Source organism: Bos indicus x Bos taurus, chromosome 21 (assembly GCF_003369695.1).
Source record: "Bos indicus x Bos taurus breed Angus x Brahman F1 hybrid chromosome 21, Bos_hybrid_MaternalHap_v2.0, whole genome shotgun sequence".
In the NCBI taxonomy this organism is placed as follows: Eukaryota; Metazoa; Chordata; class Mammalia; order Artiodactyla; family Bovidae; genus Bos; species Bos indicus x Bos taurus.
The window spans coordinates 48,115,043-48,137,481 of record NC_040096.1 but is presented as its reverse complement, the minus strand read 5'-3'; positions in this window follow the sequence as shown (position 1 = coordinate 48,137,481).

Genomic DNA, 22,439 nt, shown 5'->3' with positions numbered 1-22,439 from the left:
TCCTCCTGCCCCCAATCCCTCCCAGCATCAGAGTCTTTTCCAATGAGTCAACTCTTCGCATGACGTGGCCAAAGTACTGGAGTTTCAGCTTTAGCATCATTCCTTCCAAAGAAATCCCAGGGCTGATCTCCTTCAGAATGGACTGGTTGGATCTCCTTGCAGTCCAAGGGACTCGCAAGAGTCTTCTCCAACACCACAGTTCAAAAGCATCAATTCTTCGGCACTCAGCCTTTTTCACAGTCCAACTCTCACATCCATACATGACCACTGGAAAAACCATAGCCTTGACTAGATGAACCTTTTTTGGCAAAGTAATGTCTCTGCTTTTGAATATGCTGTCTATGTTGGTCATAACTTTTCTTCCAAGGAGTAAGCGTGTTTTAATTTCATGGCTGCAGTCACCATCTGCAGTGATTTTGGAGCCCAGAAAAATAAAGTCTGACACTGTTTCCATTGTTTCCCCATCTATTTCCCATGAAGTGATGGGAGTGGATGCCATGATCTTCGTTTTCTGAATGTTGAGCTTTAAGCCAACTTTTTCAATCTCCACTTTCACTTTCATCAAGAGGCTTTTGAGTTCCTCTTCACTTTCTGCCATAAGGGTAGTGTCATCTGCATATCTGAGGTTATTGATATTTCTCCCAGCAATCTTGATTCCAGCTTGTGTTTCTTCCAGTCCAGCGTTTCTCATGATGTACTCTGCATATAAGTTAAATAAACAGGGTGACAATATACAGCCTTGACGAACTCCTTTTCCTATTTGGAACCAGTCTGTTGTTCCATGTCCAGTTCTAACTGTTGCTTCCTGACCTGCATACAAATTTCTCAAGAGGCAGATCAGGTGGTCTGGTATTCCCATCTGTTTCAGAATTTTCCAGAGTTTATTGTGATCCACACAGTCAAAGGCTTTGGCATAGTCAATAAAGCAGAAATAGATGTTTTTCTGGAACTCTCTTGCTTTTTCTATGATCCAGCAGATGTTGGCAATTTAATATGCAAAAACGCAAAATGGCTGTCTGGGGAGGCCTTACAAATAGCTGTGAAAAGAAGAGAAGAGAAAAGCAAAGGAGCAAAGGAAAGATATAAGCATCTGAATGCAGAGTTCCAAAGAATAGCAAAAAGAGATAAGAAAGACTTCTTCAGTGATCAATGCAAAGAAATAGGGAAAACAACAGAATGGGAAAGACTAGAGATCTCTTCAAGAAAACCAGAGATACCAAAGGAACATTCCATGCAAAGATGAGCTCGATAAAGGACAGAAATGGTATGGACCTAACAGAAGCAGAAGATCTTAAGAAGAGGTGGCAAGAATACACAGAAGAACTGTACAAAAAAGATCTTCATGACCCAGATAATCACGATGGTGTGATCACGGACCTAGAGCCAGACATCCTGGAATGTGAAGTCAAATGGGCCTTAGAGAGCATCACTATGAACAAAGCTAGTGGAGGTGATGGAATTCCAGTTGAGCTATTCCAAATCCTGAAAGATGATGCTGTGAAAGTGCTGCACTCAATATACCAGCAAATTTGGAAAACTCAGCAGTGGCCACAGAACTGGAAAAGGTCAGTTTTCATTCCAATGCCAAAGAAAGGCAATGCCAAAGAATGCTCAAACTACAGCACAATTGCACTCATCTCACACACTAGTAAAATAATGCTCAAAATTCTCCAAGCCAGGCTTCAGCAATATGTGAACCGTAAACTTCCTGATGTTCAAGCTGGTTTTAGAAAAGGCAGAGGAACCAGAGATCAAATTGCCAACATCTGCCGGATCATAGAAATCCATCATAGGAAACCATTTAATAATAATTCATCATTACAGGTAAATTTAAAACAAGTTATCATTTCTGTATATAATAAAATACTATTTAGTAAAATTCAAAAATTCCTGCTACATTTGGAAGGGAGCCTTTAATAATTGGTATACAATTGATAACAGATTTACTAAGCAAAACATCTTTTAATGGTTAAACATCAACAGCTTACCCATCAGGTTAAGAACAAGGTAAAAAATTTTTAGTATTATTCAACATTGTTCTGAAAATACCAATCAATTCAATTACCTAAAAGGGAAAAGATAAGAGCTTTAGAGGAAAGGAGTAGCAAACTATCTATAGATGACATAACTGTTATCTGAACAACCCTAGAGAATCAAAAGAAAGAAAACATGAATGAATGAAAGAGAGTGGGTGGGGAAAAAAAGAAAGAAAATGAGAGAAATAAAGAGTGAAAGAAACAGGAAGAGAGGGGGAAAGGAAGGCAGCAGGAAAAGGGGAAGGGAGAAAGGGAGGCAGGGAGCAAAGAAACTACAAAATATTTCAGTTAGTTGTTACAAAACTGGTATCCTAAAAATCCAGTTGTTTTCCTGTATAAAAACCATAACCATTTTAAAAATAGCAGTGTAAGACAAGATCCTATTTGCCAACACCAATACTCATGCAGACCCAAATATTCATGTACAACTTGGTAATAAAATAAGAAATGGATAGGGAACCTCACAATTTTCTTAAGAGTCATAAAAATATGAACTACTGGAAATATATATGGATTCAAAAGTAGAAATAATAATTACTTTATAATCTCCTCTCCATCTCATTATGTAATTTTATCACTTTAGCTTTCAGAAAGATTAGATTAACTTGAGATTCCTTCACATTTTTCCAAAATGCTATAGATGGAAGGCAAAAATCACATAATGAGAGGGCTTTACAACTCCACAGCATTTGTGAATTACTGAAGTGTGATCTGTAAAAAGCTTTTACTTCATGTAAGGAAACCACTGGGTCTCCAGGGAAGGTGGCAGGTGCAGGTTGGCTAAAATCATGGAACTTTTGTTAAGTTTCTATACTTATCTGGAAACAGGTTATATTACATTGTTGAAGATAATGACACATTGAAATGTCTTTGAATTGAAAAATAAAATGTCAAAAACAAAAATAATTAAAAAAATAAATATTCAATAATGAGCTGACTCATTGGAAAAGACACTGATGCTGGCAAAGGTTGAGGGCAGGAGGAGAAGGGGGTGACAGAGGATGAGAAGGTTGGATGGTATCACTGACTCAATGGACATGAGTTTGAGCAAGCTCCAGGAGACGGTGAAGGACAGGGAAGCCCGCAGATGTGCTGCAGTCCACAGGGTTGCAAAAAGTCAGACAAGACTTAGCAACTGAACAACAAATAAATATTACAGTTTTCTATAAATTAATCTAAATACATGGTGTGATAGCATTTTTTTGGTAAAGAGACAAACTATTTTTGAACTTTAATTGCTGAAAGACATTATGCTAAGTGAAGTAAGCTGGACACAAAAGAACAATATCACATGATCTCACTTATATGTGAAATCTAAAAAAGTTGATTCACAGAAGCACAGTAGAACAATGATTGCCAGAAGCAGGGAGGTGGGGGGAAAGGAAGATATTGATCAAAGGGTACAGAGTTATAAGTTGTGTAGGATGAATAAATTCTAAAGTTTTAATGTGCAGCATGGTAACTAGTTAATAATACCATATTATTTACTGAAAATGTGCTAAGAGTAGATACTTTAGCATCTACATTTAGGTGAAAGATCAGGTACTTTCACCACAAGTTGAAAAGAAAGTGTTAATCTTTTAGCACGTCCAACTCTTTGCCACCCCATGGACTATAGCCCACCAGGCTCCTCTGTCTGGAATTCTCCACATACATATACACACACAAAATTATAACTATGTAAGGAGACTGATATGTTAATTAGTTTCACTGTACTAATCATTACTGGGGCTTCCCTCATAGCTCAGTTGGTAAAGAATCTGCCTGCAATGCAGGAGATCTGGGTTTGATCCCTGGGTCAGGAAGATCCCCTGGAGAAGGAAATGGCAAACTCACTCCAGTATTCTTGCCTGGAGAATCCCATGGACAGAGGAGCCTGGCAGGCTAAAGTCCATGGGGTCGCAAGAGTCGGACACGACTTAGCAACTAAACCAACCAACCAACCATCATTATGCAATGGACGTGAATTGGGCAAACTCTGGGAGATGGTGAAGGAGAGGAAGGCCTGGTGTGCTGCAGTCCATGGGGGTCACAAAGAGTTGGACATGATTGGGCAACTGAACAACAACAACAGTAATCATCTTACTATATACAATATCAATTTACAATGCGCAATATATATAAAGACTTCATGTTGTATACTCCAAATATACACAATTTTTAGTTTAAAAATAAAATTTTAAATAAAGTTTAATTGGGAAAAAAAATATATATATAAGAATAGCCAGAAAATTCTGAAAAAGAACAGTTATGAGAGGGCAGGGGTGGAGAGCAGAGGGAATTGTAGGTGGTAGCCAGATTATGGAATGGTTACAAAGAGCCCCAAAATATAAACTAGTTAGCTACAGTTAGCTTTTTAAAGAAAGAGTAAAGCTGAAGTCTTCCTTCAATCTTCATATGAAAATAAATTTCTACTGGTTTAAACTTTGAAGGAAAAATAATGAAATTACAACCATAATAAAGAATATATCCCAATTTTGCATAATTCTGAAGTTGAAAAACTTTCTTAATCAAGACTAGAAAATTCAGAGCCATTACAGAAAATGCTGGTAAATTCTCCTCATGAAAACTTAAAACTTTTGTTTGGCTAAAACCAAATAATATAAACAAAGTCAAAATAAAAAAAATTGAGGGAGAATATTTGCAATATATTCAAAAGTAAAAGGCTAGTCTCCTTAAAATATAAAATTGTCCTAAAAATCTGTAAGGAAAAAACCCAAAATCCTTTAGAAAAATGTAGATTAATAAACATTTCACTGAAAAATAAACACATATGGCTTATAAGCAGATGGAAGGATGCCCAATCCTTTTCATAAATAAATGTAAATTAAAGCAAAATAAAGATAGCAGTTTTTAGCTTCCAGATTGGCAATAGTTTGATAATATACAATTTTGGCAGGGTTGTGAGGAAAAAGGCATTATCACACACTGGCAGTGGGTGTACACAATGTCATAACTTCCTTAGAAGGCAGTTTGACAGTGTCTATGAAAGCTAAAAGTTTGCATATCCTCCAACTCAGAAATTTGATCTTGAGGAATTTATCCTATACGTAGAGTTTCACAGGTGTGTAACTGCAAATGTATCCCCCAAAACACTTTGGAGCATAGTTTGTCATATTAAAAAATAAAAACAATTAGGAACAACTGAACTACCAATCCAGTTAGAGGGTTTTAGTTCAGTTCAGTTCAGTTCAGTCGCTCAGTCATGTCTGACTCTTTGCGACCCCATGAATCCCAGCACGCCAGGCCTCCCTGTTCATCACCAACTCCCAGAGTTAGAGGGTTTAGTCCATACTAATTCTGGGACTCCACTGCCTAGGCTATTATCTGGGTGGCTCCAAAATTTCCTAGCTCTGTGACCCTGAAGAAGCTTCTTAACCTCTCTGTACCTTCATGTCCTCATCGGTAAGGTGTTGTTAAAAGAAGTATCTATTTCTTGGAATTGTTGTTGAGAATAAATGGGTTAATACATATTAAGTGCTTTTGACACAATATGTATCACATGGATATAAAAGCATATGTGATATTTGTAATATTTTAATGTCATATTTTAATTATATTTGAATAATATTTTAAATTTATAAAAAAGTGTAATTAAATTGTCATATTTTAAAATTATTTTAAAACAATGTAACTTCATTGTTTGTATGAAAAAATCTACAGGATATAGTTATACTCAAAAAATATGAGAAAGAACAGAGTGCATGTTATGCTTGGAGGTATGTCCAAAGAGATATGTGCTCACATAAATCTCCAAAACAATATGTGAACATCTAAATGCATCCCACGCTTCTCACAGGATGCACAAGAACTGCTGATGGTTGTTGCCCAAGGGGAAAGTGTTCACGATCTGAGATCAGAAGCAGATATTTTAGTGTATACTTTTGCATGGCTTGACATTTTTACCTTGGAACTACATTAATTTTACAACTTAAAAATCTAGGTTGTTATTTTTTAAAGAAATTGAAACAGAGAGCTAATTAAAGAGGTCCTCATATTACATTATAGTTCTCAGGACACAACCTCCTTCTTCTATCGGATGCCCTTCTGACTTATGATTACATGGTCCATCAAACTCCAGAAAACAGAGCAACTGGCATAATGAAAACACCAAACTATTTTGTGACTATAGTGTTTTGTGATTAAAATGCTTATCAGCAGAGATAACCCCCCAAAAATTTCAAGCTTGAAAATAGAAAGCAAGAATTCTCAGCACAAATCCTCAGCCCACTCAACATCCCACAGTTGGTTCCTATATGCAATGCACAAATGTGCACAAATGACTTGTCTTTCCATAGGCTTCCATTTTTGCATATGATTAAAAGGCTATTTACTAGCAACCTTACATGAGCTATTAAAGTTTATTAAAACTTGAAATCATTTTAGTTACATAAGTACAATTCTGTTAGCACTCAGTTCAACAGGGAAATGAAAATGAACAGGACCGGCAGGACACAACATCTATATTCATTTCTATTGTTGTGTAACAAAGACTCCTCCCCACAAAACAATAGACATATATTATTTCACAGTTTCCCTAGGTCAGAATTTTGGATGCAGTCGAGCTGGATCCTCTGTTCAGGATGTTATAAGGCTGCAGTTAAGGTGTCAGCTGGACCAAGTTCTCATCTGGAGCTTGGGCTCCTTTTCCAAGCTGATTCAGATTGTTGAAAAATGTGTTTCCTGGTGGTTGCATGATTAAGGTCTTGCTGGCGGTTGGCTGTATACTGCTCCCAGCTCCTATAGGACTCCCTAGGTCCTTGCCTCGGGTCCTTCTCCATACAGTGTCCCACTGTATTCAGCTCACCTCTTTCAGGCTGGCAGGACAAGCTCTCTAGTCTGCTAAGAAGGACACTTATTTTAACCTCACATAATCACAGGAGTGACATTCTAGCACATCTATCATATGTGTAACCTAATCTAATCAAGGAATTGACAACTCTTTGCCATATTCTGTTGGCCAGAAGGAACTACAGGTCCACCTGCTTTCAAGGAGAAGGATTAAAAGAAGCTGTGATTTCCCAAGGTCATCTTAGGATGTGCCTGCCTTAGCATTCCACCTGAGAGGCCAGTCGGGAAAGTTTGAGAATTCTTATTATTAAAGATATTATAAGGGATAAAATAATTTAATGTGATATACTTAGATATGAGTACATCAAGGATGTATATTGTCACTGCTTATTTAACTTATATGCAGATTACATCATGTGAAATGCCAGGCTAGATGAATCACAAGCTGGAATTAAGATGGTCAAAAGAAATATCAATAACCTCAGATATGCAGATGATATCACTGTAATGGAAAAAAGTGAAGAGGAACTAAAGAGCCTCTCAATGAGGGTGAAGAGGAGAGAGAAAAGGCTGGCTGAAAACTCAACATTCAAAAAACGAAGATTGTGGCATCTAGTCCTATCACTTCATGGTAAATAGATGGAGGAAAAGTGGAAACAGTGACAGATTTTATTTTCTTGGGCTCCAAAATCATTGTGGATGGTGACTGCAGCCATGAAATTAAAAGATGCTTACTCCTTGGAAGGAAAGCTATGACCAACCTAGACAGCACATTAAAAAGCAGAGACATTACTTTGCTAACAAAGGGCCATCTAGTCCAAGTTATGGTTTTTCCAGTAGTCATGTACAGATGTGAGAGTTGGCCTATAAAGAAGGCTGAGCATCAAAAAACTGATGCTTTAGAACTGTGGTGCTGGAGAAAACTCTAGCGAGTCCCTTGGACAGCAAAGGAGATCAAACCAGTCAATCCTGAAGCCTGAATATTCATTGGAAGGACTGATGCTGAAGCTGAAGCTCCAATACTTTTTGGCCACCTGATGCAAAGAGCCAACTCACTGGAAAAGACCCTGATGCTGAGAAAGATTGAGGGCAGGAGGAGAAGGGGTTGACCGAGGATGAGATGGTTGGATAGCATCACCGACTCAATGGATATGAGTTTGAGCAAATTCCAGGAGACAGTGAAGCACAGGGAAGCCTGGTGTCCTTGGGGTCGCAAAGAGTCAGACACGACTTAGGACAGAACAACAGTAACAACTTACAGATGAAAATGATGTCAACGTCTGGCAGAGCCTCTAGTGTGACAACATTGGTTAATACGCTATGTGGTAGTTAGAAAATGTAAGTAAATATTTTAGGGGATGCAAAATACTTGAATGGCCAAATCAAAGTGTTTTGATTTTTGCCTTCTAACCTATGCCAGCAGGTAGATTTTAAAATAAACACACACATACAAAAAGGCCATGCTTCCAGAAAGTATCAATTTTCTACTGCAAGTCACGCCTGACATTTGGATATAATCCCTCTGGGAAATTCTTGGTGTTTTTTAAAATGTTATTTCTTCAAACCCTGACATTCAGAAGATAGCAGCCACCTGTTCAGAAATAGGTCGGGAGATAATACCCAAAGGTGTAGGTGCTTGTAGGCTCGTGAGTCTCCCTCTCCCTTCCCCCTTTCCTTTGTAGTCACCTCTAGAGACATGCCCTTTTCTCCAGTCACCGAATTTATTTGAGAAAGATTTGAACTATCAAGTTCAATCGAGCCCCAGAGAACGTGATTAGTCATCTTGCCAGAGTATCACTTTTTTGCTTAGAAGATGGTTTAAAAATAATGATTAAATTCACTTTCTGTAGGAAATTATTATAGGCTGGTTAATAATGTGTATTTATTTATAAGTATGATTTAAATATGTACATAGCTTACCCTTGAGAACTATAGAAATCACAGGCTGAAATAGGCCAAGCGTTTCAAACAGGGATATGAAGAAAATACACACAAATTTCAGTGAATGAGAACACTTCCACATGTGCTTTTCTTCCTGCCCTGCTTTTGCAAAATTGAACAAAGCCTGGGAGGTAAGGGCTATTTGAAGTCCCCTTAATATCTGAGATCAGAGGATCCAATCTATATGAATGCCAACTTATCACTTATACAAAACTATGATTGTGCTTTTAGAAATGACACTGACATTTGAGTGTAATCCCAAGATAAAGCTAAGACACTAGCTGTACCTAAATTATGTTTAAATAATTCTTAAGTAAAATTCAAATGCTAGGATTGCCTGTTCCTAGATCTTAGACAAATGGTAGCTTGTGGCCTGAAAATGCCATTTTACAATGACTTTTCCTCACAGATCCCTTCTCATACAACTTGAGTTAAAACTGAACTCTTCCCCATTAGCCTTTAGACCTTGGGCAGGTTACTTACAACCTATAAAATAGGGGTAATTGTACAATCTATAAAGTTCTCTAACATTAAAGAGATATGGTATGCAACTGTTTTTAACAAAGTGCCTCGTAGGTTCATAGTAAGTGTTCCTTAAATGCTACTATTAATAACACTATAACAGGATCTTGCATGGATAAGTCTGTTATCTCATTAACAAGACATGTAAACTTTGTGGGTTTTAAGGAGGGACAGTTTGAGTCTCGAAATACAAGATAACATAGTGCTTATAGATGTAAACATTTCTCTACATGCTAAAATTATGCTGTTCCTCTATAAAGGCTACCTGCATTTTACACAATTGAAAAAAAAAAAAATTTCGGAAGGTTCTTGTTTCATGAGTGCTGCAAAGGTCCAAAGAGAATTTTCAAGGGATAACATATCTGAGTCAGAGAAGCACATGCAGGCACCTCTTACTCTTGGTGAGAAAACTCAGCATTACTAATTATTGTCAAATAAGAGAAGTTCGATCTGCTGTCTTCTTAACCCCATTTTGCATAGTTTGCGCTCCTCTAAGGGCCTTTCTCCTCTCTGTTTCTTCCTCTGTGCTCCTGTACACTCTGAATATCTCCCTCTTCCTCACTTTCTCCCTATGTCTCCCTCTCCTGTCTCCCTGCCTTCCCTCTCCCTCCTCTTGCTGTCTGGAGCTGAGTGGCAGCTGCTCCACAAACTCCATACTCTGTCTTTCTCAACCCCTATGGATTTGATCATCTCATTATTGAAATTCAGTGTCTTTTGTTCACATCTAAGGCAGATATTAACATTTTTATTGAAAACCAAAGTAATTCACTTACTCTGTGAATTCTCTGCTGCTGTAAATGACAGAAGAGACCCTCTTGCCAAGTGCAGTCATTTCAGAGGTTTTATTACATTCAAGAAGGAAAAGGTCCAGGTTAAAATGAAGTTAACAGATTTGCTGAAGGGCATGTTTCTACACACAAGAAAGTATTTTTCTTTCTAACATATTTCTTTCCTGAACTCTGTGATCTCACTCTACAGAGCTGCCTGTCATAAGACGAAACTCCAGATCTGAATTCTTGGTTGTGCCTTGGAGCAACAGTTTTGGGGTTCCAAACTAGAGAGTCACCCTTTATGTACAATGCTCAGGGCAATGATCAATATTCTACTTCCTTCAGCTGGATATTTTTCTGAGCCCAGGGATAATCAGGAAAACCACACTCCAGGTTTATTGTCAAAATCAAAGGGCCCAATCACAGGGCATCTATGAGTCTCTGGGAGCACCCAAATCCTCTCTGCATGGCTCCCACCTTTCAAGAGGCTCCACAGACTTCCCTGCTCTGAATTAAATAGTGACAAAGGCATCCTCAGTACCATCACTAACTTAAGGGGTGTCAGTCTTAATGAAATGAACCTGGACACATGGGGAGCCCTTGGATATTAAGCCTATCTCAGGGACACCTACTGCAGACCAGCTAAGGTAACTTAAAACCTTAAGACCTTCCTCCTCTTCTCAATAGCTTCCCTAGTCTAGTAAGCAGACTGAACTGGAATTCAGGAAACTCAGGTTCTAATATGCCAGATCACTGCCTGGCTTTGCACTGTCCATCCTCTGAAGCTCAAGGTTCTCAGTGGAAATATAATGACTATAAAAAAAGGAACATATACAGCAATCACCAGATAGTGTTTGTCTAGTAACCCCTCAGGAACCATTCCTAAGTATGAGGCATTCTTTCTTGTATCTTTGTATAACTTATATGTCTTGATTATCAAACCAATCTATTTGAGTGCTTATAAAGAGCAAATAAGACAATGCATAAGAAAACTTCTGATAAAATGCAAACACCATATGAGATTTTTCAGTCCACACTCCAAAGCCCTATTCAGGATCCAAAAAGCACTTGAGAGCCAGGAGATCAGCCCAGAGTCTCCTCATCATACCCACCAGGCATACCCATGCACCCAGAAACACCAGCAGAGGTTCTGAGCCCCACTGCAGGAAAAGCAGGCAAAGTTCTTGTCCGATGCCTAATCTAGAGGTAGATGACGCTGGTGGTCTAGGAAGAATTTATGAAAAGAGAGAAGGTAGGGATATGATCAGAATACACAGTCTATTCTTTCCCTTATCTTTTGCAATTCCTACAGACCATTATACATCTCAATCCTGGTCTCTGGAGTTATGAAGATAAGACTTAACAGTCATGTCAATCCCAACAATCTAATTCATCCCACCCTCTCTCCATGTCCACATCACTGTTCTCTACATCTGTGTCTCTGTTCTTGCCCTGCAAATAGGCTTCTCTGTACCATTTTTTAAGACTCCACATATATGCATTAATAGATGGTATTTGTTTTTCTCTGACTTACTTCACTCTGTGTGACAGTCTCTAGGTCCATCCATGTCTCTATAAATGACCTAGATGAGTGGGACTGGGAAGAAGTATGGGAGGGGGATCCAGGAGGGAGGGGATGTATGTATCCTTATAGCTGATTCACTTCATTGTACAGCAGAAACTAACATAATATTGTAAAGCAACTATACCCCAATTTAAAAAAAAAAAAGATGTAACAGCTAATTTCCCTCAAAGTTAGGTTCCTGGACTCAGATAGAATACATATACATTTGATTTTTCTATAAGATATGACTCTAATCTGAAAATAAATGCAAGTTAGAAGATGTGGGAGATCCAGGAAACAGAAGATCAGACTTTCCTTAAGGGAAATCTACCAAACATGCAGAAGATGGAGGCTTCAATATCAGAGTTCATGCTTTAAAGATGCTTAGTCCTGTAATGAGACTTAATGAAAGATTAGTCCTTGAATGGAAACTATTTCCCTTGCAACTCAGGGCATCTGTGTTTATTTAATGACTTTGCTGATTAAAAACCATCTCAGAAGAGACCACATCTCTTGCTTGGTTTCCTTTCATTACCAGAGGTGTACATACCAACCCTAATGAAGCAATCTACAACTTTGATGGTCCCCAGGACCCTCCACTCTCTATGTACAGAACTGCACTCTTTATGTCTCTTATCCCTCTCATACCTTCCACTTCTGATCACCACAAACCTTACTGACTCCTTTATCATACCTCCAACAGCCCAAATGAAAAAGTTAAAATAGGAAAAATAATCAACTTCTTTCTCAGTTTCATGTCTTCAAATGCAGTCATCAGATACTCATGCTCTAGACTCCAAAATACACTTTAATTTCACGTCCACTTTTCTTCATCACACTACTACTATTTTAGTTAAGATGGCAGTCATTCCTGACTGCTTATTGGAATCTAAGCTGCCATGCTACATAAACTGCACTATGATTTTTTTGTATCATTGAGAAAGAAAGTAAAAGCTTCAGGTTAATCTAAAACATGCCACCAATGGTAAGATAAATGCAGACTTCAGAAATAATAAAATGTGGGGTAAAGAATGTATTATAGAACTAGCGAACTGCAGTACACTGTCACCTCCTAATCTCTCTCCTATCAGTGATTCCTGCCCTCCATTCCATTCACATTCCATCTAGACTGTTTCTCCAATCACAGGATCATGGTGCTTTCTTGCTTAACACCTTCAAATTATTCTCTCTATATACAGGATAAAGTCTGACAACTTTCATGTAATATAAAAAGCTCTACTGACTTCTCCATCTCTCAGCACTCTTCTCTAAACACCAGCCATGTGGAGCCAGTTACAGATTCTGAAAACAAAGAAAAGTTCTGTCCAAACTTCACATTTTGCACATACTCTTGCTTCTACTGAAATGACCTTCTCAATCCATCCAACCCCTACTCAACCGTCAGGTCTCAGCCAGCTCAAATGTCATTTCCTCCTGATGCTACTTCTCACTTCCAGAACAAGTCTGGGTGTCTCTTCTGTGTTCCCATAATATCCTGTGCTTAACACATATCACACCCATGGAATCTGCCTCTTCATCTCTCTGTCTCTCCAGAGAATCCTTGTGATCAGGGATTGTGTCCTCTACACTGACACATCCCTGGCACCTTAAATGTGCCTGACACCTAGATATTTGTTTAAAATTGACAACACATGAGGAACCAGTGAGAGGTTACCAGCCAAATAATTACACCAGTCATAGGATTTTTCTTCAAAAAATTCACAGTTGGTTAGATGTCTACTACCTGAATCAAATATCAAATCTCTACCAAAAGTTTCTCATCAATGAGGACTTCTCTGATGGTCAAGGGAAGATGGTCAGGAGTTAAGATTTCACACACCCAAGGCAGGGAGCATAGATTTGATCACTGGTTGGGGAACTAAGATTCAACTTGCCACATGGCGTGGGAAAAAAAAGTTTCTCATCAATGGATTAAATATACTGTGAATTCCAATCATATGTCCAGCTAGAGTTAGATTCTGTTGTGTTTTTAGGGTGACCATCCAGGGTTGGAGAGAGAAAGCTAAAAAATTAGGGTGCTAGCTTGAAAAGAAAACAGAAAAAAGCAATACAGGATAGTGTAGAAGAGCCTAGTTTATGTGGCAGATATGCTCACTGTTGGAACTGAAAACTGTAACAGTCATAGAAGGATTCATTGAGGAAGACAATCACTCTCGAGCAGTCTCTAGAATGAAGTGCACAACTCAGACTGATCACATTTAGGAGGAACTCTTGTGGGCTACCAAAAGGAGGCCCAGCTGTCATTTTATTCAGTTTATACTATCTTGGTGGGTTAAATGAATCTTTCTCAAAGGGATTAGAATCATAGATTTTGGGAAATGTCTGTGTTACCCACTCAGCTAGTCACCCTTTGCTACCCCATGGACTATAGTTCACCAGGCTTCTCTGTCCATGGGATTTTCCAGGCAAGAATGCTGGAGTGTTTTGCTACTTATCCAACTATTTGTGATTCCATGGACTGCAGTCTACTGGGATCCTCTGTCCATGGGATTTTCCAGACAAGAATACTAGAGTGGGTTGCCATTTCCTACTCCAGGGGATCTTCCCAACCAAGGGATCAAACCCACATCTCCTAGTCTCCTGCATTGGCAGGCAGATTCTGTACCATTGAGCTACCTGGGAAGTCCAACTTGAGATGAATCTATTAAATTCTCAAGCAGATTCATTCTTCTCCCTTCTCACTCTAACATAGACTTTCTATTCCTCCTGCATTATTTTGCTATTTAGTTTAGGGGGAAACCCACATAAATCCTGAAGAAGTCTAAGGATGATTATTCTGAAAGTAGAGAATTTAAGCAACACTCCACAGAAATATCTGTGCAGCCAGCACTTGCCTGTTTCAGCCAATGTTAGCAACCCATCAATTTCTCCTACAAAAGTCACAGTGACCTGCAATTGAAGAGTCACTTTGCACCACTTAATCAAAATGACAAGCATGTCCTTGATGACATGATGTTAGAGTGGTTGACCATGGTTTTGCTGAGGTGACAGCCCATGGGTCTAATTGAAATGGCAATTTCCCCCCAAAGAGCTTTAAAAGGCTGCTTTGATGTCTGTCTCCACGTTTCTCTATTTTTTTCTTAATGACAACACTTGAGTTACTAATATAAAACTCTACCTTATCTTACTTTGTCAAGCTTATTGCTTACTAGAAAACAGTTACCATGAACTCAGAACTGGGCCCACCATCACCCTGGAGCTGAGATAGTGAGTAAAAGTCAGGTAGGAGACCATGGTTGGAGTGAAGTTCCTGCCGGGATAATCAGCAGGTGTGTAGGTGATAAAAGGTTTCAGTTCAGTTTAGTTCAGTCGCTCAGTCATGTCTGACTCTTTGCAACCCCATGGACTGAAGCATGTGCCAGTCCTCCCTGTCCATCACCAACTCCCAGAGCTCACTCAAACTCATACCCATTGAGTCGGTGATGCCATTCAACCATCTCATGCTCTGTCGTCCCTTTTGCCTCCTGCCTTCAATCTTTCCCAGCAGCCGGGCCTTTTCTAGTGAGTCAGTTCTTTGCATCGGGTAGCCAAAGTATTGGAGCTTCAGATTCAGCATCAATCCTTCGAAAGAATATTCAGGACTGATTTCCTTTAGGATGGACTGGCTGAACCTCCTTGCAGTCCAAGGGACTCTCAAGAGTCTTCCCCAATACCACAGGTCAAAAGCATCAATCCTTTAGCACTCAGCTTTCGTTATAGTCCAACTCTTATATCCATACATGACTACTGGAAAAACCATAGCTTTGACCAGACAGACCTTTGTTGGCAAACTAATGTCTCTGCTTTTTAACATGCTGTCTAGGTTGATAACTTTTCTTCTAAGGAGTAGGCGTCTTTGAATTTCATGGCTGCAATCACCATCTGCAGGGGTTTTGGAGCCCCCCAGAAATAAAGTCTGTCACTGTTTCCACTGTTTCCCCATCTATTTGCCATGAAGTGATGGGACCGGATGCCATGATCTTAGTTTTCTGAATGTTGAGTTTTAAGCCAACTTTTTCACTCTCTTCCTTCACTTTCATCAAGAGGCTCTTTAGTTCCTCTTCACTTTCTGCCATAAGGTTGGTGTCATCTGCATATCTGAGGTTATTGATATTTCTCCCAGCAGTCTTGCCTGTCATGGTGGCTAACATGTCATCTTTGTGGATATACCTCTAGTTTTCATTCCAATACCAAAGAAAGGCAATGCTAAAGAATGCTCAAACTACAGCACAATTGCACTCATCTCACACGCTAGTAAAGTACTACTTAAAATTCTCCAAGCCAGGCTTCAGCAATATGTGAACTGTGAACTTCCAGATGTTCAAGCTGGTTTTAGAAAAGACAGAAGAACCAGAGATCAAATTGCCAACCTCTCTTGGATCATGGAAAAAGCAAAAGAGTTCCAGAAAAACATCTATTTCTGCTTTACTGACTATGCCAAAGACTTTGACTGTGTGGATCACAACAAACTGTGGAAAATTCTGAAAGAGATGGGAATAACAGACCACCTGACCTGCCTCTTGAGAAACCTGTATGCAGGTCAGGAAGCAACAGTTAGAACTGGACATGGAACAACAGACTGGTTCCAAATAGGAAAAGGAGTATGTCAAGGCTGTATATTGTCACCCTGCTTATTTAATTTATATGCAGAATACATCATGAGAAATGCTGGGCTGGAAGAAGCACAAGCTGGAATCAAGATTGCCGGGAGAAATATCAATAACCTCAGACATGCAGATGACACCACCCTTATGGCAGAAAGTGAAGAAGAACTAAAGAGCCTCTTGATGAAAGTGAAGGAGGAGAGTGAAAAAGTTGGCTTAAAGCTCAACATTCAGAAAACGAAGATCATGGCATCCGGTCCCATCATTTCATGGCAAATAGATGGGGAAACAGTGGAAATAGTGTCAGACTTTATTTTTGGGGCTCCAAAATCACTGCAGATGGTGATTGCAGCCATGAAATTAAAAGATGCTTACTCCTTGGAAGGAAAGTTATGACCAACCTAGACAGTATATTAAATAACAGAGACATTACTTTGTCAACAAAGGTCTGTCTAGTCAAGGTTAGGGTTTTTCCAGTGGTCATGTATGGATGTAAGAGTTGGACTATAAAGAAAGCTGAGTGCTGAAGAATTGATGCTTCTGAACTTTGGTGTTGGAGAAGACTCTTGAGAGCCCCTTGGACAGCAAGGAGATCCAACCAGTCCATCCTAAAGGAGCTCAGTCCTGGGTGTTCATTGGTTGGACTAATGTTGAAGCTGAAACTCCAATACTTTAGCCACCTGATGTAAAGAGCTGACTCATTGGAAAAGACCTTGATGCTGGGAAAGACTGAGGGCAGGAGGAGAAGGGGACGACAGAGGATGAGATGGTTGGATGGCATCACCGACACAATAGACATGGGTTTAGGTGGACTCTGGGAGCTGGTGATGGACAGAGAGGTCTGGTGTGCTGCGGTTCATGGGGTCGCAAAGAGTCGGACATGACTGAGTTACTGAACTGAACTGATGCATCATTTCTGCAAGCATCTATTTTTAACAGAATTTCCACTCCTGTGGTCCTTAGCATCAACCTGTCATCATTATCAATAACCACATATTCTTCATTAGACTTAATTTTATGTATTGTTTTTTAATAACCCTATCCTCCAACCTCATTGCCTCTAGAAGCTGTTTCAATGTTCTCACAATACCATCTTGATAGCTACTATATCAACCATAGACCCTTACCCTGTCCTTTTGACATCTCTCTTTCTTGCACTCAAATTTTGTGATCAATTATTATAATCACCTCTTTGCATACACTGAGAAACCTTTATCTTCAAACAGGTTTGTTGGTGATATATTCCAATTCCTTTCAACTTTTGTCCATCTGAAAATGTGTTTATTTCATCTTTATTTCCAAGAAACTATCTACTGGATATAAAATCACAGTTTGAATAATTTTTACTTTGAAGGTGTTTTTAGTGTCCTATGGCTTGTAATAGTCAACAGTAATTCCTTGTTTTTCTACATGTAATGTGGGTTTTTTCCCCTTACCTTTTTCCTTTAAGGATTATCTTCATCACTAATTTTCTTCTTCTTTTTTGATTTTGGTATACCTTGGTGCGGTTCTCTATGTGTTATCCTTGAAGTTCCTTGATATTAAATCAGTCAGTTTACAATTTTCCTCAAGTTTGGAAATGTTTAAGCCTTTTTTTATTCAAATATTTTCTGCTCCCCGCCCCCCCCCCCACTCTCTTCCCATTCTGAGATTGCACTGATTCATATTCTAATCTGCTTTATTTGTCACATAGGTCACTGAGGTTCACTTAACTTTTTTTCCCCAGACATTTTGCTCTCCATAATTCACTCTGGATGATATATAGTATATATCACAATGTCATCAAGTTCACTGATATTTTTTCCTACAGTGTTTACCTCTTTTAATCCAAGCCAGCGAATTTTTCATATATGATACTGTATTTTTTAGCTCTATGGTTTCCATTTGGGTCCTTTTTCTATTTCTTCCATAATTTACTAGTTTCCCTCAAAGCCCATCTATTTTTAAAAGTCTTAGTCTATCTATATTTTATTTACATCTCCAGTATTTCTGTGTCTGTTTGTAGATTTGACTTTTTTCTCCTGGTAATGCATCACATTTTCTTGTGCCTTTTTTTTTTTTTTTGGTGTGTTTATTATATTCTGGACATTTTGAAGGTTATGCTCGAGTGCCAAATTTTGTCTTCATTCCTAAAAAGGTCTGAACATTTTTTTTTTTTTTTTTGGTCAGGTAGTTAAGTTACTTGATTTAGGTCATACCTGAATGGTCTAATGGTTTTCCCTACTTTCTTCAATTTAAGTCTGAATTTGGCAATAAGGAGTTCATGGTCTGAGCCACAGTCAGCTCCTGGTCTTTTTTGCTGACTGTATAGAGCTTCTCCATCTTTGGCTGCAAAGAATATAATCAATCTGATTTCGGTGTTGACCGTCCGGTGATGTCCATGTATAGAGTCTTCTCTTGTGTTGTTGGAAGAGGGTGTTTGTTATGACCAGTGCATTTTCTTGGCAAAACTCTATTAGTCTTTGCCCTGCTTCATTCTGAATTCCAAGGCCAAATTTGCCTGTTACTCCAGGTGTTTCCTGACTTCCTACTTTTGCATTCCAGTCCCCTATAATGAAAAGGACATCTTTTTTGGGTGTTAGTTCTAAAAGGTCTTGTAGGTCTTCAGAGAACCATTCAACTTCAGCTTCTTCAGCGTTACTGGTTAGGGCATAGACTTGGATTACTGTGATATTGAATGGTTTGCCTTGGAAACGAACAGAGATCATTCTGTCGTTTTTGAGATTGCATCCAAGTACTGCATTTCAGACTCTTTTGTTGACCATGATGGCTACTCCATTTCTTCTGAGGGATTCCTGCCCGCAGTAGTAGATATAATGGTCATCTGAGTTAAATTCACCCATTCCAGTCCATTTCAGTTCGCTGATTCCTAGAATGTCGACATTCACTCTTGCCATCTCTTGTTTGACCACTTCCAATTTGCCTTGATTCATGGACCTGACATTCCAGGTTCCTATGCAGTATTGCTCTTTACAGCATTGGACCTTGCTTCTATCACCAGTCACATCCACAGCTGGGTATTCTTTTTGCTTTGGCTCCATCCCTTCATTCTTTCTGGAGTTATTTCTCTACTGATCTCCAGTAGCATATTGGGCACCTACTGACCTGGGGAGTTCCTCTTTCAGTATCCTATCATTTTGCCTTTTCATACTGTTCATGGGGTTCTCAAGGCAAGAAAACTGAAGTGGTTTGCCATTCCCTTTCTCCAGTGGACCACATTCTGTCAGATCTCTCCACCATGACCCACCCATCTTGGGTTGCCCCACGGGCATGGCTTAGTTTCATTGAGTTAGACAAGGCTGTGGTCCTAGTGTGATTAGATTGACTAGTTTTCTGTGAGTATGGTTTTAGTGTGTTTGCCCTCTGATGCCCTCTTGCAACACCTACCGTCTTTCTTGGGTTTCTCTTACCTTGGGCATGGGGTATCTCTTCACGGCTGCTCCAGCAAAGCGCAGCCATTGCTCCTTACCTTGGACAAGGGGTATCTTCTCACCACTGCCCTTCCTGCCCTTTAACGTGGGATAGCTCCCCTAGGCCCTCCTGTGCCCTCGCAGCCATGCCTCCTTGGACGTGGGGTTGGTCCTCCCAGCCGCCGCCCTTGACCTCAGGCATGGGGATGTGGGGTAGCTCCTCCCGCCAGCTGCCCCTGGCCTCGGGCTTGGGGCGTGGGGTATCTCCTCCCAGCCGCCCCTGACCTCGGACGTGGGGTAACTCCTCTCATCGCCACCCCTGACCTCAGAAGCTGGGTATCTCCTCTCGGCCGTTCCTACGCCGTCGCAGTCTGGTACTCTCCACCGCTGCCCCTGACCTCGGACGTGGGGTAACTCCCCTTGGCCGCCGCCCTTCGGGCATGGGGTCCTCCCGGCTTCTGCCCCTGACCTCCGACGTCAGGTGGCTCCTCTCGCCCCTGCGCTTTAGCGCGCCCGTCGCAGCCGCCTGCGCTTTAGTGCGCCCATCGCGGCCTATGGAATGAGGTTCGTGACATTGTACAGGAAACAGGGATCAAGACCATCCCCATGGAAAAGAAATGCAAAAAAGCAAAATGGCTGTCTGAGGAGGCCTTACAAATAGCTGTGAAAAGAAGAGAAGCAAAAGCAAAGGAGAAAAGGAAAGATATAAACATCTAAATGCAGAGTTCCAAACAATAGCAAGAAGAGATAAGAAAGCCTTCTTCAGCGATCAAAGCAAAGAAATAGAGGAAAACAACAGAATGGGAAAGACTAGGGATCTCTTCAAGAAAATCAGAGATACCAAAGGAACATTTCATGCAAAGATGTGCTTGATAAAGGACAGAAATGGTATGGACCTAACAGAAGCAGAAGATATTAAGAAGAGATGGCAAGAATACACAGAAGAACTGTACAAAAAAGATCTTCACGACCCAGATAATCACGATAGTGTGGTCACTGACCTAGAGCCAGACATCCTGGAATGTGAAGTCAAGTGGGCCTTAGAAAGCATCACTAGGAACAAAGCTAGTGGAGGTGATGGAATTCTAGTTGAGCTATTCCAAATCCTGAAAGATGATGCCATGAAAGTGCTGCACTCAATATGCCAGCAAATTTGGAAAACTCAGCAGTGGCCACAGGACTAGAAAAGGTCAGTTTTCATTCCAATCCCAAAGAAAGGCAATGCCAAAGAATGCTCAAACTACCACACAATTGCACTCATCTCACACGCTAGTAAAGTAATGCTCAAAATTCTCCAAGCCAGGCTTCAGCAATATGTGAACCGTGAACTTCCTGATGTTCAAGCTGGTTTTAGAAAAGGCAGAGGAACCAGAGATCAAATTGCCAACATCCGCTGGATCATGGAAAAAGCAAGAGAGTTCCAGAAAAACATCTATTTCTGCTTTATTGACTATGCCAAAGCCTTTGACTGTGTGGATCACAAGAAACTGTGGAAAATTCTGAAAGAGATGGGAATACCAGACCACCTGACCTGCCTCTTGAGAAATTTGTATGCAGGTCAGGAAGCAACAGTTAGAACTGGACATGGAACAACAGACTGGTTCCAAATAGGAAAAGGGGTACATCAAGGCTGTATATTGTCACCCTGCTTATTTAACTTATATGCAGAGTACATCATGAGACACACTGGACTGGAAGAAGCACAAGCTGGAATCAAGATTGCCAGGAGAAATATCAATAACCTCAGATACGCAGATGACACTGCCCTTATGGCAGAAAGTGAAGAGGAACTAAAAAGCCTCTTGATAAAAGTGAAAGTGGAGAGTGAAAAAGTTGGCTTAAAACTCAACATTCAGAAAACGAAGATCATGGCATCTGGTCCCACCACTTCATGGGAAATAAATGGGGACACAGTGGAAACAGTGTCAGACTTTATTTTTCTGGGCTCCAAAATCACTGCAGATGGTGATTGCAGCCATGAAATTAAAAGACGCTTATTCCTTGGAAGGAAAGTTATGACCAACATAGATAGCATATTGAAAAGCAGAGACATTACTTTGCCAACAAAGGTTCGTCTAGTCAAGGCTATGGTTTTTCTGTGGTCATGTATGGATGTGAGAGTTGGACTGTGAAGAAGGCTGAGCGCTGAAGAATTGATGCTTTTGAATTGTGGTGCTGGAGAAGACTCTTGAGAGTCCCTTGGACTGCAAGGAGATCCAAGCAGTCCATTCTGAAGGAGATCAGCCCTGGGATTTCTTTGGAAGGAATGATGTTAAAGCTGAAACTCCAGTACTTTGGCCACCTCATGAGAAGAGGTGACTCATTGGAAAAGACTCTGATGCTGGGAGGTATTGGGGGCAAGAGGAGAAGGGGATGACAGAGGATGAGATGGCAGGATGGCATCACTGACTCGATGGACGTGAGTCTGAGTGAACTCTGGGAGTTGGTGATGGACAGGGAGGCCTGGCATGCTGCGATTCATGGGGTCGCAAAGAGTTGGACACGACTGAGCGACTGATCTGATCTGATCTAAGTTACTTGTGAATCAGCTTGATTACTTTGAAGTTCTTTTCCTGTGGTCATGTATGGATGTGAGAGTTGGACTGTGAAGATGGCTGAGCATCGAAGAATTGATGCTTTTGAACTGTGGTGTTGGAGAAGACTCTTGAGAGTCCCTTGGACTGCAAGGAGATCCAACCAGTCCATTCTGAAGGAGATCAGCCCTGGGTGTTTTTGGAAGGAATGATGCTAAAGCTGAAACTCCAGTACTTTGGCCACCTGATGCGAAGAGTTGACTCATT